The sequence below is a fragment of the Oryctolagus cuniculus genome, chromosome 21, assembly GCF_051225735.1.
Source record: "Oryctolagus cuniculus isolate XC-2025 breed Fujian yellow rabbit chromosome 21, ASM5122573v1, whole genome shotgun sequence".
Taxonomy (NCBI): Eukaryota; Metazoa; Chordata; class Mammalia; order Lagomorpha; family Leporidae; genus Oryctolagus; species Oryctolagus cuniculus.
This window is the reverse complement of record NC_142887.1, coordinates 9386161-9401071: the sequence shown is the minus strand read 5'-3', so window position 1 is coordinate 9401071 and position 14911 is coordinate 9386161. Positions and strand designations below refer to the sequence as shown.

At 66.2% G+C, this 14911-nt stretch overlaps 1 protein-coding gene across 39 annotated transcripts in view; it reads right to left on the bottom strand.

The window, feature by feature from the left end:
- The window catches only part of NCOR2 (nuclear receptor corepressor 2), a 160757-nt gene that overhangs the window by 117249 nt on the left and 28597 nt on the right, over positions 1-14911 (bottom strand). For 33 of the 39 annotated variants that reach the window (XM_070066056.2, XM_070066079.2, XM_070066081.2 and 30 more), the window contains exon 1: positions 7234-7664. The exons of 5 other annotated variants lie outside the window; for them this stretch is intronic. The gene's annotated coding sequence lies outside the window, so the exon portion shown is untranslated. Of the gene's footprint in view, positions 1-7233; positions 7665-14911 lie in introns of those variants that run through there. One more of the 39 variants, XM_089323502.1, reaches the window with a different exon arrangement.

Below are 14911 nucleotides of genomic sequence, written 5' to 3'. Positions count from 1 at the left end.
GCCTCCCGGTGCCCGGAGGCGGGACAGCCAGCAGCAGGTAACGAGCAGGCTTCGGGGGGTACTGGGCCTCGCCGCTGGTGGCCACTCAGTCCAGGCTCGGCCCCGGCTTCCACACAGCCGTCCCCTCCGCCTCGCCCAAGGACCCTGGTCACGGGCTTTCGTTAGGGTCCACCTGTGTAAGCCAAGATGACATCGTCTCAAAGCGCACCTGCCCCGCGTACAGGCACACGGACAGGGCCCGCATCGGGAGAACACGCTCGAGGCTTTGGGCGCCACCGTTCACCCCACTGCGCCAGACCCGGCCTTCCCTGTGGTCACTCAACCAGAGTGCTCAACCGCCGCCCAGCCCCGCAGCCGGGCCCAGGGCAGCACCCAGCATGCAGAGGGGGAGACAGACAAGGAAGCGGAGCCACACGCCAGGGGGCCTTCTGAGCGGACCCGGCAGCCAAGGCCTCCCTCCAGCCTCCGGGAAGCCAGAGGCTCCCACGCCCACGGCGATGACTCACCCCCACTTCCCAGGCCAAGAGGCGGCTCAGAGCTGTTCCTAGGGAGGAGGGAGGGACAGACAAACAGGGGTTCGGGACCACCCCCCAAAGCCTCTGTGATTCGCTCCACTGCCAAATGGGAACAAACCCATCTGGGAAGCCCCCTCGAGAGACAAGGGGAGACAGGAAGGCAGCGGCAGGCCCAGCCGGCACCAGCTCTCCGGTCGTTAGCACACAGCTGCCCACCCAGCTCGGACCCTGGCAGAAAGGGCATATTGTGACATCACAGGCCAGGAATTCTGTGATTAGCCAGGGAAGGGGGACAAAGGACCCAGTGTCATGCAAATAGGAGGGGCAGCCCCTCCTGGAGAGGTGGGCACCTCTAGGCCTCTGACCTGGGCTGGAGTCACGCCCCCGGGGGTCAGAGAGGGGCCTCCGTGGGTGAAGCGGGCAAGCTCCGGTGGGCTCCCAGCAGGAGAACCAGACCACACAGAAGTACCCCGGCCCGCTGGGACCCCGGCCCGCTGCCGCGTGTCTGTGGGCGTGCTGCCGACCCTCTCTGCGCCCAGTCGGGGGGCTGTGGGAGAGACACGGAAGCCAGGCAGAGGTGTGCAGGGCGCCCCAGCCACGCAGTCTGCACCTCCCCTATGCCTGATCCTATCTGGGAGGCCAGGACGCCCTGGGATGGCCATGGACACTCAGCACACAGCAAACACAGGACATCCCCGGAGGGCCTGTCTGAGGCCCTGCCCCCACCCCTGGCCACGAATTCCAGGGTGGGGCTTTGTGGCGGGGGAGAGGCCCAGGCCCTTGGGGGACTGAGCAGGCACAACCACTTAAGGAGTGGCCACTGTCCACTGGGGACACAGTGGTGCCCACGATGGAGGACCTGGGCGGGGGTGCTGTGGTCAGCTCATCACCATGTGAGGGCATCAGAGGGGCCTCTGGAGGCGACTGGCGCCCTAGCAGGGCCCCAGCGGGCTCTCCCTCCCACCTCACCGTGAGGACACCAGACGACACCATCCACGGGCCGGTACACAGACCCTCAGCAGACCCCAGTCTGTGGCCCCTGGCCCACGGCTCCCAGCCTCTGCCACTCGTGAGATGCCCTGGGACAGCCACACCCACAGCTGAACACGGGCACGTGGCAGATTCCAGTGGTGAGCACCACAGGATCTGCCCAGGTGGAGCCCAGAGGCCTGCGGCTGCCGGGGCGGGCAGCCCAGGGAAGGTGGGCTGAGCAGAGCGCACAGCCGATAACAAGGCCCTGAGGCAGGACCCCGAAACAAGGAGCAAAGAGGCTCCTAAGGGGCTGGCACCGTGGCTCACTAGGCTAATCCTCCGCCTAGCGGTGCCGGCACACCGGGTTCTAGTCCCGGTTGGGGCACCGGATTCTGTCCCGGTTGCCCCTCTTCCAGGCCAGCTCTCTGCTGTGGCCAGGGAGTGCAGTGGAGGATGGCCCAGGTGCTTGGGCCCTGCACCCCATGGGAGACCAGGAGAAGCACCTGGCTCCTGGCTCCTGCCATCGGATCAGCGCGGTGCGCCGGCTGCAGTGCGCCGGCCGCGGCGGCCACTGGAGGGTGAACCAACGGCAAAGGAAGACCTTTCTCTCTGTCTCTCTCTCTCACTGTCCACTCTGCCTGTCAAAAAAAAAAAAAAAAAAAAAAAAGAGGCTCCCAAGGGCGCACCGGCCCCTGCAGGCTCCCTCGGCAAAGCCCAGACCTGAGACCCTAAGCAGCAGCCGACAGCCCCTCCCCACAAAGGCACACACGCGCATACACACGCTGCAAGCAGGCACACAACACACAGCCTTGTGCACACACACAGGTTTGCACACAAGCACAAGCATGCACACAACACAGCCACGTGCGTACACATGCACACAGGTGTGCACACAACACACAGCCCCACACACGTGCACGCAGACACACACGTGCATCTCCACCGACCACTCCCCTGTGATGGCGGAACTCCCTGGGAACAGCTCTGGGCGGGACCACCTGGCCGCCCGATCTGCTCAGGAACCCCCAGCGCCCCCAGGTGTGAAGCAAGCCCTGCCTGGACCTCCCGGGCCACCTGAGCCCACATCCAGCCCCAGGCCACCTGTGCCCCCCCCCCGGTCACCTTGGCCGGACAGAAACCCATCCCTGGAGCTCGCGTGCTGGGGTGACACAGCCCACAGCAGGGAGAGCTCCTGCGCCCCGGGGCCTGCCCACCACCGGCGCGGCCAGAGAACACGCCGAGAGGAAAGGGAGGGGGGCAGTCACAGAGGCTGACCTGGGACTGCCCTGGACGTCCAGGGCCCAACCTGGCTACCCAAGACCCCTCCTCAGGGCTGCGAGCGGCGGCCTCTGAGGAAGCAGAGGTGGGCGGCTCTGGGTGGGCGCACCCAGGCCACATGCCCAGGCCCTGTCCCCGCCCCAGCCCGGCCCACACGTGGGGCAGGGAGGAGGCGGCACCTGCAGCTCAGGGTGAGTGGGGGGCCTCCCCGAGCCACGCCTGCGATGACCCAGCTCCTGGACCTCAGCTTCCTCACCTGCAGAGTGGGACCACCCAGCACCCTCCCTTCCCGGGGAGGATCACACCAGCCGTGACAGCGGTGGCCACAGCAAACCCACACAGGCACCAGGCCCACGCGGGCGCCATCTTCATGGCTCCACAGGCTTCCCGAGCGCCCGAGGAACTGTGGGACGGCGTGCGGTTCTAGGTAAGGGAGCGGAGGCCTGGGGGCCCGGAGCCACCAGCTGCAACCGGGGTGTGGCCCCTGCAGACCGACGCGCAGTGCGGAGACCCCAGGATACCACGGCCCAGAGGCAGGTCCCACCCATGGGGACCACAGCCACACCAGTGCCACCACAGGGGCCACGGCACGCTGTCACGCGGCAGAGCCCTCAGGTCCACCGGGCCGCGTGAGTACACGTGTTCCCATGAGTGCACACGGGTTCCACACACTCTGACACACGACAGAGCCCTCAAGTCCACTGTGCCACATGAGTGCACACGTGTTCCCATGAGTGCACATAGGCTCCACATGCTGACACACGACAGAGCCCTCAAGTCCACTGTGCCACGTGGGTACACACGTGTTCCCATGAGTGCACATGGGTTCCACGTGCTCTGACAGGCGACAAAGCTCTCGAGTCCACACTGCCAAGTGAGTGCACACGTGTTCCCATGAGTGCACATGGGTTCCACACGCTCTGACACACGACAGAGCCCTCAAGTCCACTGTGCCACATGAGTGCACATGTGTTCCCATGAGTGCACATGGGTTCCACACGCTCTGACACACGACAGAGCCCTCAAGTCCACTGTGCCACGTGAGAGCACACGTGTTCCCATGAGTGCACATGGGTTCCACGTGCTCTGACAGGCGACAAAGCTCTCGAGTCCACACTGCCAAGTGAGTGCACACGTGTTCCCATGAGTGCACATGGGTTCCACACGCTCTGACACACAACACATCCCTCAAGTCCACTGTGCCACGTGGGTACACACGTGTTCCCATGAGTACACATGGGTTCCACAGGCTCTGACACATGACAGAGCCCTCAAGTCCACTGTGCCATGTGGGCGCACACATGTTCCCATGAGTGCACATGGGTTCCACACACTCTGACACACAGCAGAGCCCTCAAGTCCACTGTGCCACGTGGGTGCACACGTGTTCCCATGAGTGCACATGGGTTCCACGCGCTCTGACACACGACAGAGCCCTCAAGTCCACTGTGCCACGTGGGTGCACACATGTTCCCATGAGTGCACATGGGTTCCACGCGCTCTGACACACGACAGAGCCCTCAAGTCCACTGTGCCACATGAGTGCACACGTGTTCCCATGAGTGCACACCGGTTCCACACGCTCTGCCACCCCTCTGGTCCACACAGGGCTGCTCATTGCAGGGGCTCAGCCTGAACCCCGCGCCCCACCGTAGGTCTCAGTCACCGGCACCACGCTAGGGGCAGGGCAAGGGCCGCAAGGCAGCCCCATGGCTGACCCGAACAGATGCACATGGGGTCACAGCGCCGGGGCCTCTCCCGAGGTCCCCGGGGAGGCCCATCGGACAGCGTGCAGCTGGCGTGGGAGCCTGGACACCCGGGGAAGTCCCCTCTGGCTCCTGCTCGCCCAAGAGGGGAGGCCCCAAGCCAGCCAGAGGCCCGGCATCCGGTGTCACTTACACTCACAGGACAGCTGCCACGCCGGGCAAGCCCGCGGCCCCTCCCCCTCTGCCCCCAGGACAGAGTCGCGGGCAGAGTCGCGGCTCCTGGCCCAGGGCCAGCGGGAGACAGGGCAGCAGAGCCCCCCTGGGGGAGCCTGAGGACCCAGGCCCAGCTGAAGACAGAGTGAGGCCCCTCCCCTCCCACCCCTGGGTGTGGGTTCCTGTAAAGCAGAACTCTCTACCGGGAAGAGGAGAAATGGCAGGAGATCGGGGTGAACTCAGACCTAAAGCCCGCCTGCCGTCCACACTGGGGAGCTGCACACAGCAGCGTGCAGGGCCCTCCGGTACCCCCCTCCCAGCACCCTGACACACACCTGCCGTCCACACTGGGGAGCTGTGCACAGCAGTGCCAAGGGCCCCCTGGCACCCCGTGCCCTGACACACACCTGCCGTCTACACTGGGGGAGCTGCACACAGCAGCGCGCAGGGCCCTCCAGTACCCCCTCCCAGCACCCTGACACACACCTGCCGTCTACACTGGGGGAGCTGCACACAGCAGCGCGCAGGGACCCCCAGCACCCTCCCCTGGCGCCCTGACACACACCTGCCGTCTACACTGGGGAGCTGCTCACAGAAGAATGCAGGGTCCCCCAGCACCCCCCCCCGGGCACCCTGACACACACCTGCCGTCTACACTGGGGAGCTGCTCACAGCAGCACGCAGGGTCCCCGGCACCCCCCGCCCCGGCACCCCGACACACACCTGCCGTCTACACTGGGGAGCTGCACACAGCAGCACCGAGGGCTCCCCAGCAGCCCCCTCACCATGCCCTGACACACACCTGCCGTCTACACTGGGGAAACTGCGCACAGCAGCGCGCAGGGACCCCCAGCACCCTCCCCCGGCGCCCCGACACACACCTGCCGTCTACACTGGGGAGCTGCGCACCCCCCCGGTGCCCTGACACACACCTGCAGTCTACACTGGGGGAGCTGAGTACAGCAGTGCCAAGGCCCCCGGCACCCCCCCCCCCGGTGCCCTGACACACACCTGCCGTCTACACTGGGGAGCTGCGCACCCCCCCAGTGCCCTGACACACACCTGCCGTCTACACTGGGGGAGCTGAGTACAGCAGTGCCAAGGCCCCCGGCACTCCCCCCCCGGTGCCCTGACACACACCTGCCGTCTACACTGGGGAGCTGCGCACCCCCCCGGCGCCCTGACACACACCTGCCGTCTACACTGGGGAGCTGCGCACCCCCCCGGCGCCCTGACACACACCTGCAGGCTGCACCACCACCTGGGCCATACGCACGAGGAACTGAGGCCAAGATCCAGGACTCGCACAGTGCCCAGCCTCATGGGCCCAGCCGGGACCAGGACCTCGGTTTGGCCACTAAACCCTAGCCCTAAGGGACCAGAACCTCCACAAGCCCCTCCCACCTCAATTCAGGTTTCTGGGGGCGGGGCAGGGCAGCATCCTCCTCCTCCTCCTCACTGTTGAGCCACAACCGCAGCACCAGCCAACACTGACCACACACCCACACCAAGCCAGCATTTCCAGCGAGTGCGTCCACTTGTCAGATGGGAAAACTGAGGCTGAGGGACGTGAAGGGACTCGTGCAAGGGCATCCGACCCAGGTGTAAACCCAGGTGGTCTGCCCAGAGGCAGCTACAAAGCTACAGCTCCTTCTAGTGATGGCCCCTCCCCATCTGTGTGCCCCTGCAACTTTACCCCATTTGGGGAAACTGAGGCTCCTGGAGGAGAGGGCTACACAGCAGAGAAAGGGACGGAGCCAGGACGCCACCTGGGAACGCAGCGCCTGGGGCCTGGGCTCGGAGGTGCCCCCGACACGACACCCGCTTCCCAGCGCGCTCGGCTCAGGACAAACGGCTCCCTCGTGCCCTCAGCTCGCTCGCAACTGAAGGCCCCTTGTGAGCCCGGGAAGCCCTTCCAACTTTCCAGCATTTATCCCGGCTCCTCGCTGCCAAGTCCCGGGCAAGCCTGGGCCGGTGGCCCTGATCTCAGACCAGCCCCGGGCGCCCGGCCAAGCGCCAACCTCGGCGGGGAGCCGCCTGCACCTGGCTCTCGGGCCCGAGCCCACCCCCACATCCCCAGGCCTCGAGCCCACACCCTCCCGCACCCAGTCCCGAGAACAAACTCCTGGGCCCCAGGGCCCTGCGGCTCAGCACACTCCAGGACGAGACACCGGGCTGTGCACGGGCTCCAAGCAGAGGGGCACGGCGTCCCTGGACGTCCACTCCCCCAGAGGGCCGGCTCCGGAGTCGCCCCAGCCAGGGCCTCCGAGATCTTCCCGTGACTGCAGCAACTCCGAGCTTCTGCAAAGACGGGGCCCATTGTCCCGCGAGCACAGCCTGACCCACGTCCGGCTGCCCCCGCCGGCCAGCCAGCATCCCCGCGGCCCCCAGCCCTGGCCCAGGGCCACCAAGGCCAACGGCGGGCCCAGGGCTCCAGCCAGGTGACGCCAGGGGCCCCGGGCGACACCCCCCACCCGCGTCTGGGAGCCACGGCCCCTGTGGCGCCCACCCCCACCCCAGGCCACAGCGAGCCCGGCGCCTTCCCTTACCAAGCACACGCGCAGCCTCCCGCTCAGGCCAGCTCCGCACAACTTGCGGGAAGTCTCCCACAAAGAGGACAGGAAGAGGCCGGGAGACGGCCTCGGCACGCACCGGCCACGCCACGGGCTCCCACCAGACACCCCGCGGCCGACGGCGAGCCCATCCTTCCTCCAGGACGGACACGGGCCGAGGGACGGCCCCGCAGAGCGGCCGCTCCGCCTTCCCGCGAGACTTCGGGCTCCCACCCTGCTGAGGAGGCCCTGCCGGGGGCCGGCGGCCCAGCAGCCAGGCCGGGCTCCCCAGGCTTCCGGCGCAACGTCCCCCCAAACTGGGGCAGGCCGGGGCCCACCGGGGACAAGCTGCCGGGGCGCCCGACCCCACGCGGGGCGGCGAGCGAGACGGCGGCGGCCTCCAGCGACGGGCTCTCGCCTCCTGCCACTCCGGGCCTATAAACACAGGGAATTACATAAGTCCGCAGCTCTTGTTTGGAAGCCAAAAGTACGAGCTTTTTCTCCGAGCCTTGGCAGTAAGTAATAATTCCTCATCGCCATGGTAACCCTGGCGGGCTTCCAGCCGACACTCGGGAGCTCAAACACTGTGGGGCCTTTTTATAGCTCGGCTCGAAAAACCTCCCCAGTCTGCTCGCTGGCAGGCGGGGCGAGCTGCAGCCCCGCGTCTCCGCCTTTAACCCGTTTCCTCCCAGCTGGACGTCCCCCCGACCCCTGCCGGGCGCCAGAGCACACGGGCCTGGCCTGGCCCGGGGTCAGAGGGCCGGAGGGGCACGCTTCGCCTGGAAAACCCATCCGTCCCTTTCACCTGCGGGAAGGAAACGTGGCTCCCTGGGCCGGGGTCACCGCGGGGACGGGCCTAAGAACCACACACGCACACACGCACCGGCCCAAGCAGATGGCCCGGTGGCCAGCAGGAGTCTGACCCTCGGCTCTGCTGCCCCTCGCCTGTGACTCAGCCGAGGCTCAGCTTCTCCCAGGTCAGGGCTCTGGGCAGGGCAAGAGGGCTGGGGCAGGCCGCCAGGAGGTGGGGGTCTCGCACATTGCCAAGGGTGCAGACGCAGGGGAAATCCCTGGGAATGGGCTCAGCAAACGCCAAACTGCAGGCCTGGTGCCGGGAGCCGAGCAGAGGCCGGCAGGCCCGAGTGAGGGGTGAAGGGGTGAGAAGGCGGGGTGGGGGAGTTAGCAGGCCCCGAGGGCTGTGGGCGGGGCCGACTGCAGGAGTGAGGGTGGCCCCACTCAGGGCCCACCAGGCGCCCGTGCTGGACCGAGCTCCTCACCTGCGGAACCGGACCCTGCTGTTCCCACCTGACAGACGCAGGTACAGCCACGGTGCAGGCCCAGAGAGGGCGAGCGCCTCGTCCAAGGTCGCAGGCTAGGAAGCGGCTGAGCTGGGTCCTGAACCCAGGTCACGTGGTGCAGTCAGCCAGCAGCCACCGAAGGGCTTTGGGAGCAAGATCAGATCTGCAGGTGACAAGGGTCTGTGGCTGCCGGTCTGGCCAGGGCCCCAAGTGGCCACCGGGAGAGCAGGGCACCTCACCACCCAGGGCAGCTCACTCCTCCAGCCCTCGCGAGGACAACAGCCCCTGGAGTGCTGCCCCCGCATGGGCGTGTTGCCCCTCAGAAGCCTCCATTCACAGTGGGGAAATCGAGGCACGGACAGAACGAACCGGGTGACTGAGAGCTGGCGTGTTTTTAGTTCACAGATCCGGGCACCGGCTTCCCGCCTGCTGGCTCTCGCCGTAACCACCAGGAGGCTATGAAACCCGGAAAACAGCACCAGGAAGCGGTGCGGAGCAGCTGGGGCAGGACCCGCGGGCTCCTGTTGTCCTGTGATTGTTCTGGACACAAACCTGCGCCCAGCTCCTGCCATAAGCCGGACAAACGCACCCCAACGCCCTCCACAGTGACCTCAAGTCTCAGGCAGGTTCCAGGCTGCCCCCCGAGACGCTGGGCGGCAGACCGACGGAAACAACTAACCAAAAACCAGCATCGGCCAGCAGCACCTCCTCACCAAAACTAGAGCTCAGGTTCGGAACAAGTGAAGTTTGCAGTCATCTGTCCGGCCCCGGAAAATCCCCCACCCACGGAGCCGCCGCCGCTGGAGACCAGCACTCCTCATGCCAAGGAGCCCCATGCCGCAGATCTCCCAACTCAGCCCGTCCAGGGCCTGTCTGCTGAGCACGGCTCGGGGTCGGGGGAAGGGGCGGCTCGGTGGGGCCACAGGGCAGGAGCACGTGGGCAGAGGCAGCAGCAAGGGGGACCCTTGGGCTGAGCAGTCACGGCCTGCCCCCCACCCCGCCTCTCCAGGGTGAGTCTGCTCAGCCCTCCAACAGGGGCGCACCTGCCACCACCCCCTCGGGGTCCACAGAAACGGGACCTCCAAAGGACAGCTGTGGGCCCACAGCCGCGGCCACCACTCGGCGCCCGGCGCCCGCCGCCAGCAGGAAGGGAGGGTCGAGGGGAAGGAAAAGACAGCATTAGAAGCGTCTCCGCCCCCTGCCACCCTGCCCTGGGCCCCCATGCTCAGGGCCTGAGCAGCCTCAGTTTCCCCATCTCCTGCGCGCTGGTTTGCCTGACACACGTGTGCATGCGCCACAGGAGGGAAGGAAGTCCCGGTCCACGGCGCCACGCGGATGCTGAGAAAGCGCCGCTGGGCCGAGTGCGAGAAGCGGGCGCGGGGGCACAGAGCGCAGGTGCAGCCGCGGGAGCTGGGCTCACAGGTGGGCTGGGCGATGCGGGGGCGGGGCGGGGCTGCCGTGGGGCGCTGCGGACGGTGTGGGCATGGCGTGGAGGGACGCTCCCAGAGCTCAAGGACTGACTTGAAAACGGTCCGGTTCCCGTGGTCTGGGCTTCACCTGGACATGAGCTAAAGCAGACAGTGGTCACGTGAGACGCACCGCCCAGCCACCCCCCAGCCGATGAGAGCCCTGCCCCCCACCCCGGCCTGGTGCCGTCAGCAAAGTTTATGAAGCCCCTACTGTCCGCGCTGGGCACTGGAACTACGGCCATGAGTGAGATAAGAACAACAAACTTCACCCTTGACGTGCGGTTAATGTAAGGTCCCCAAGGGTTCCCAGGTCCCCATGGCAGCTGGGACAAATCAGCAGGAATGGGGTGCTCAGGGCAGCTTGCGTGGAGGTCACGGTCAGAAACCGGGGTCCACAGGCCGTGCTCCCCCACCAGGCTCAAGGGGAGGCCACCTCCCTCCCGGCGCCAGCCCGGGGCCGGGGGGCGTCTCCGATGCTCCCCTTAGTACCCGGGCAAAGGCCTCTGTGCAGTGAGCACCCCTGCCACAGCCCAGACCGCGTCCAGCACCCAAACGTCCACTACAGGGGCCCCGGCCGGGAGTCCCCCCACCGAGTGATGACAGCGGGGGGGGACACCCCCTGCTGGCCTGAACCAGCCGAAGACAGCCCCAAGCGCCCCACCCCCCTCCCGAGGGAAGCGGCCGGGAGGCCCGAGGGCACCTGCAGGAACGGCGCTGTGACTGGGGAGGCCAGAACACAGGCCCGGCTCTGCCCCCAGAGGCGACACCGCCATACCCAAAGGCACAACCGCGTCAATGGCGGAGCCCTGGACCCAGCAGCGGCGGCAGATGCCAGCAGGACGTCAGCACGTCCTCCTCTGGTGGCCGTTTGCATCTCAAAGGGGCCGCTGGGAGCTGGCAGCTGGCAGAGCGAACTGCTCACCAAGACTGGCTTCCAACTGCAGCACCACCTGGCTGGCCGGGATGCCAGGGGCAGCGGGGGCGGGGCCGGGGGCCCTGGGAAGCCACGCCACTGCGGAGGCAGCGACAGCAGGAGGGGGGCGCCAGCCAGCTGCTCACAGGGCCCCTGCCAGGGAAGACCACCCGGCACCTGCCCGCTCAGGCCAGACAGAGGCACGGGGCGGGGGCGGTCTGTGATGCCTCCAACAACCTGGTGGGCACTGTGACGCGGGAGGTGGCGGAGCCGGTCTCCGAGCCCACAGAGCACGACGCCCTGGCTCCGGGTCGCTGACAACCAGGCATCACTGTCTCAGCACAGGCCATCCCCCCACCCCCGGAGACAGAGAGCTCCCTCCCTCCTGGGGGACTGCTGCAGCCCCAGGCCCCAGCCTTCGGGAATGGCGACTCCAGACACCGCGTCCCACGACCTGGGCCTCCCGGGCCATTCCGCGGAATGATCTGCCCAGACCACAGGCGAAAGACCTCTGCGACAGAAGTCACAGCTAAGAACAGAGGCCACGAAATGGTGACAGCCAGCTGTGGCCGACCGGGACGCTTTCTGGCCCACATAATGTTTTTCTCAAAATTGGGGCATTTCTTATAAAATCCAGACTTACAGTTTCTCTTGGCCAACGACCGGCATACCTGCCATGCCAGTCACCCACAATCCCGCCTCCCTCTCGCCTGCCTCTGATTCACCCCCTCCCTCGCTCCCCGCGTCTGAGACACCCCCTCGCTCCCACGCTGGCCACCTCCCTCGGCTGTGGCAAAGAACCAAACCGGGCTGGGGGCCGGCGTGTGGCGCCGTGGGTTAAAGCCCTGGCCTGCAGTGCCGGCATCCCATATGGGCGCCAGTTCAAGTCCCAGCTGCTCCACTTCCCATCCAGCTCCCTATTAATGCACCTGGGAAAGCAGTAGAGGATGGCCCAGGTCCTTGGGCCCCTGCACCCGCGTGGGAGACCCAGAAGAAGCTCCTGGCTCCTGGCTTCGGATTGGTACAGCACCAACCATTGTGACCAATTGGGGAGTGAACCAGTGGATGGAAGACTTCTCTCTCTTGCTCTCCTTCCCAGTGTAACTCTGCCTTTCAAATAAATAAAATAATTTATCTTTAAAAAAAGGAAAGAAAACCAAACTGGGGAGCAAGGTCTCATTGGGGCTCAGCAGATGCTGGTAGGAACATGCCCAAGAACAAGGCCACACAGAAGGAGGCAGAGCTGAGACAGTCAGCTCCCCGGTGCACCAATTCAGCTCCGGATCCAGCCGTACCTGAACTCCTTCTGCCCCGCACCGTGCCTCTATCCACCCACATAAGCCTCCATCCACCCACTCCTCGTGTGACTCAACCCAGGGGAGTACGTCTCGGGCACACCTGCCCCTAACTAACCACCCTTGGGTCTAGCCTCAAACACCAATGTCCCAGGACACCCATCCCAAACCTCCTGGATGCTGCCCCAACCCTCACCCCCGACAGCCTGCTTGGGAACCAACACCTTCCTCTGGACACAGATCAAAAGCACAGACAACTAATGGCTTTCCACGGCTGTGACCCCGAGGGCCGAGCCCGTAAGCATCAATGAACCACCCAGTACCAGAACAAAAGGCAGAAGCAGAGCCCAACCCTGGGATCCAGAGAGGCCTCGCGTGGACCGGGCCGGCCTCCCCCACGTTGAGAGAGCACAGCTGCGGGGCCTTTGCACCTGCTACCCCAGATCTGGAACGCCTTCCTCTTCCTGTCTCAGAGCTGGCTGCCTCTCACCGTCCCACTGCCAGCTCCTCAGATTCCGCGCTCAATGCCCCCACCGACGACGAGCCCCCCAAATCCAGCATGCCCCCCACCGCCCCTCCAACCTCACCACCTGTGCCAGTCCGCAGGCAGGGACCGCCCCGGCTAGCAGGAGTGGGTTTCTGCTTTTGTCTGCACGCACGGCCAGGCCCTGTGTTTGCTGTGCGCTCCCCAGCAGGCCGCCGGCTCTCCAGGCTGCATGGAGGCAGGAAGTGGCTCTCCCATGCAGCCAGCCCCGGGCAGCTGCTGCATGCCTGGGCCCTACGTGGCACACGGAGCCTGGCCCACGGCTGGCATGGCCCTGCCAAGAGATCCCGGCTGGCTGCGGCAGGGCCTGGCACGGCCAGGGGGCCTGGGGAGGGCCGCCTGTGTCGTCCCCATTGTCCGCGGCAGGTGCTGTCGGCGCGGGCTCCTGGGTTCAAAGCCCAGGCCCACCAGCGGCCAGCTGCACAGCCTTAAACAGCTCTCAACCCGTGTGCCCTCAGCTCCCTGACCATAGCACAGGCCTGGAGGAGGAGCGCCTGCGTCCCAGGGCCGCTGGAAGCAGCAGGGGTGGGGTCACGGGAAGACCCTACAGGCCACACAGGCTTCTCTGCACCACGGTGGACTCCCTCTCCCCGGACAGCCTCCAGTCCCTCCGAGTGTGGCTGACCTGACCTCGCAGAAACAGCTGCTCAAGGGCCGTCAGAAACGAGGGCGCACAGGGCCGGCGCCGTGGTGCAGCGGGCAAGGCTACCACCTGCGGCACTGGCACCCCATGTGAGCACCGGTTCGAGTCCCGGCTGCCCCACTTCCAATCCAGCTCCCTGCTGATGCACTGGGAAAGCAGTGGAGGTCGGCCCAAGTGCTTGGGCCCCGGCACCCATGTGGGAGACGCAGATGAAGCTCCTGGCTTCAGCCTGGCCCAGCCCCGACCATCCCGGCCACTTGGGGGGTGAACCAGTAGGCGGAAGATCTCTCTCTGTCACTCTGCCTCTCAAATAACTCAGTCTTAAAAATAAATAAGTGTAGGAACTTAAAAAAAAAAAAAAAAAAAAAAGAAGAAAGAAACAGAGCTCACGTTAGCAATGACAACAGCTCCCGCAGCACCGAGGCCGCTCGGCGCGGGGAGGCTCGCAGGGGTCAGCCGATGCAGTAAGCTCAGTACCTGCCGGGACCCGGCCTGCGTGACACACTCGACGTGCATTATTCAACCCTCCAGGGCAGGTTTGCTATAACTACACGTGCTTACACCACCTCTTCCAGGCAGTCCCCCGGGATGCTCCCCTCCCCAGGACAACCAGGGACATGCCACCCTTCAGGTGGGCCTGTCCTCAACTCCCCTCACTCCTGCAGGCTGCAGTGAGGGACAGGGAGAGCACCCCACACCCCCACACCTCAGGCCCTGCCAGGACCCCTGAGACAGGCCCCATGGGGTGCTGGGTACATGAGCGCACCCCAGAAAGAAAAGGGTGTCCTTGTCTGCATCCGAGGGCAGTCCCCACTGTCCCTGCACAGGCTGGGCTCTGGGGACCCAAGGGGCACCCAGGAGGAACGGGGGGACTCTGGCTGGGAGTCGGGAGTTTGCAGGGACAGACGTGGGGGCAATGCTGCCCCTCGGCCCCCTCCTGCGTCCCCCATCCCAGCTCCTACTGCACGTGGGCACAGCTGCTCCCCACCTGAGACAGACAGCTGGGCTAGTCACCGGGCCTGGCAGGGGCACGGCAAGGCCAGCCCAGGGCACACGTGGCCCCTGGACTTGCCTGTCAGGAGAGGCGGCCCCCCGACACCAGGGCCACAGTGGCCTCGGTTCCCAACCAGGCGCCGACAGCCAGATAGAGCCCAGGCCCATCACCCCCGGGCCTCCGGGTTCCCATCTGGAAAATGGGCCCAGCTGTCATCATCAGAGCCGCGGTGGGACACAGCTGCCTGAAGAGGAAGCAAAGCAGCGCCACCAAGAGAGAGGAGCCGTGGAGGAGAGCCTACGTCCCAGCCAACGGCGCGGCCCAGTCCCCAGGGAGAGGGGAGCCGTGGAGGAGAGCCCGCGTCCCAGCCGATGGTGCGGCCCGGTCCCCAGGGAGAGGGGAGCCGTGGAGGAGAGCCCGCGTCCCAGCCGACGGCGCGGCCCGGTCCCCAGGGAGAGAGGGAGCCATGGAGAAGAGCCCGCGTCCCAGCCGACGGCGCGGCCCGGTCCCCAGGGAGAG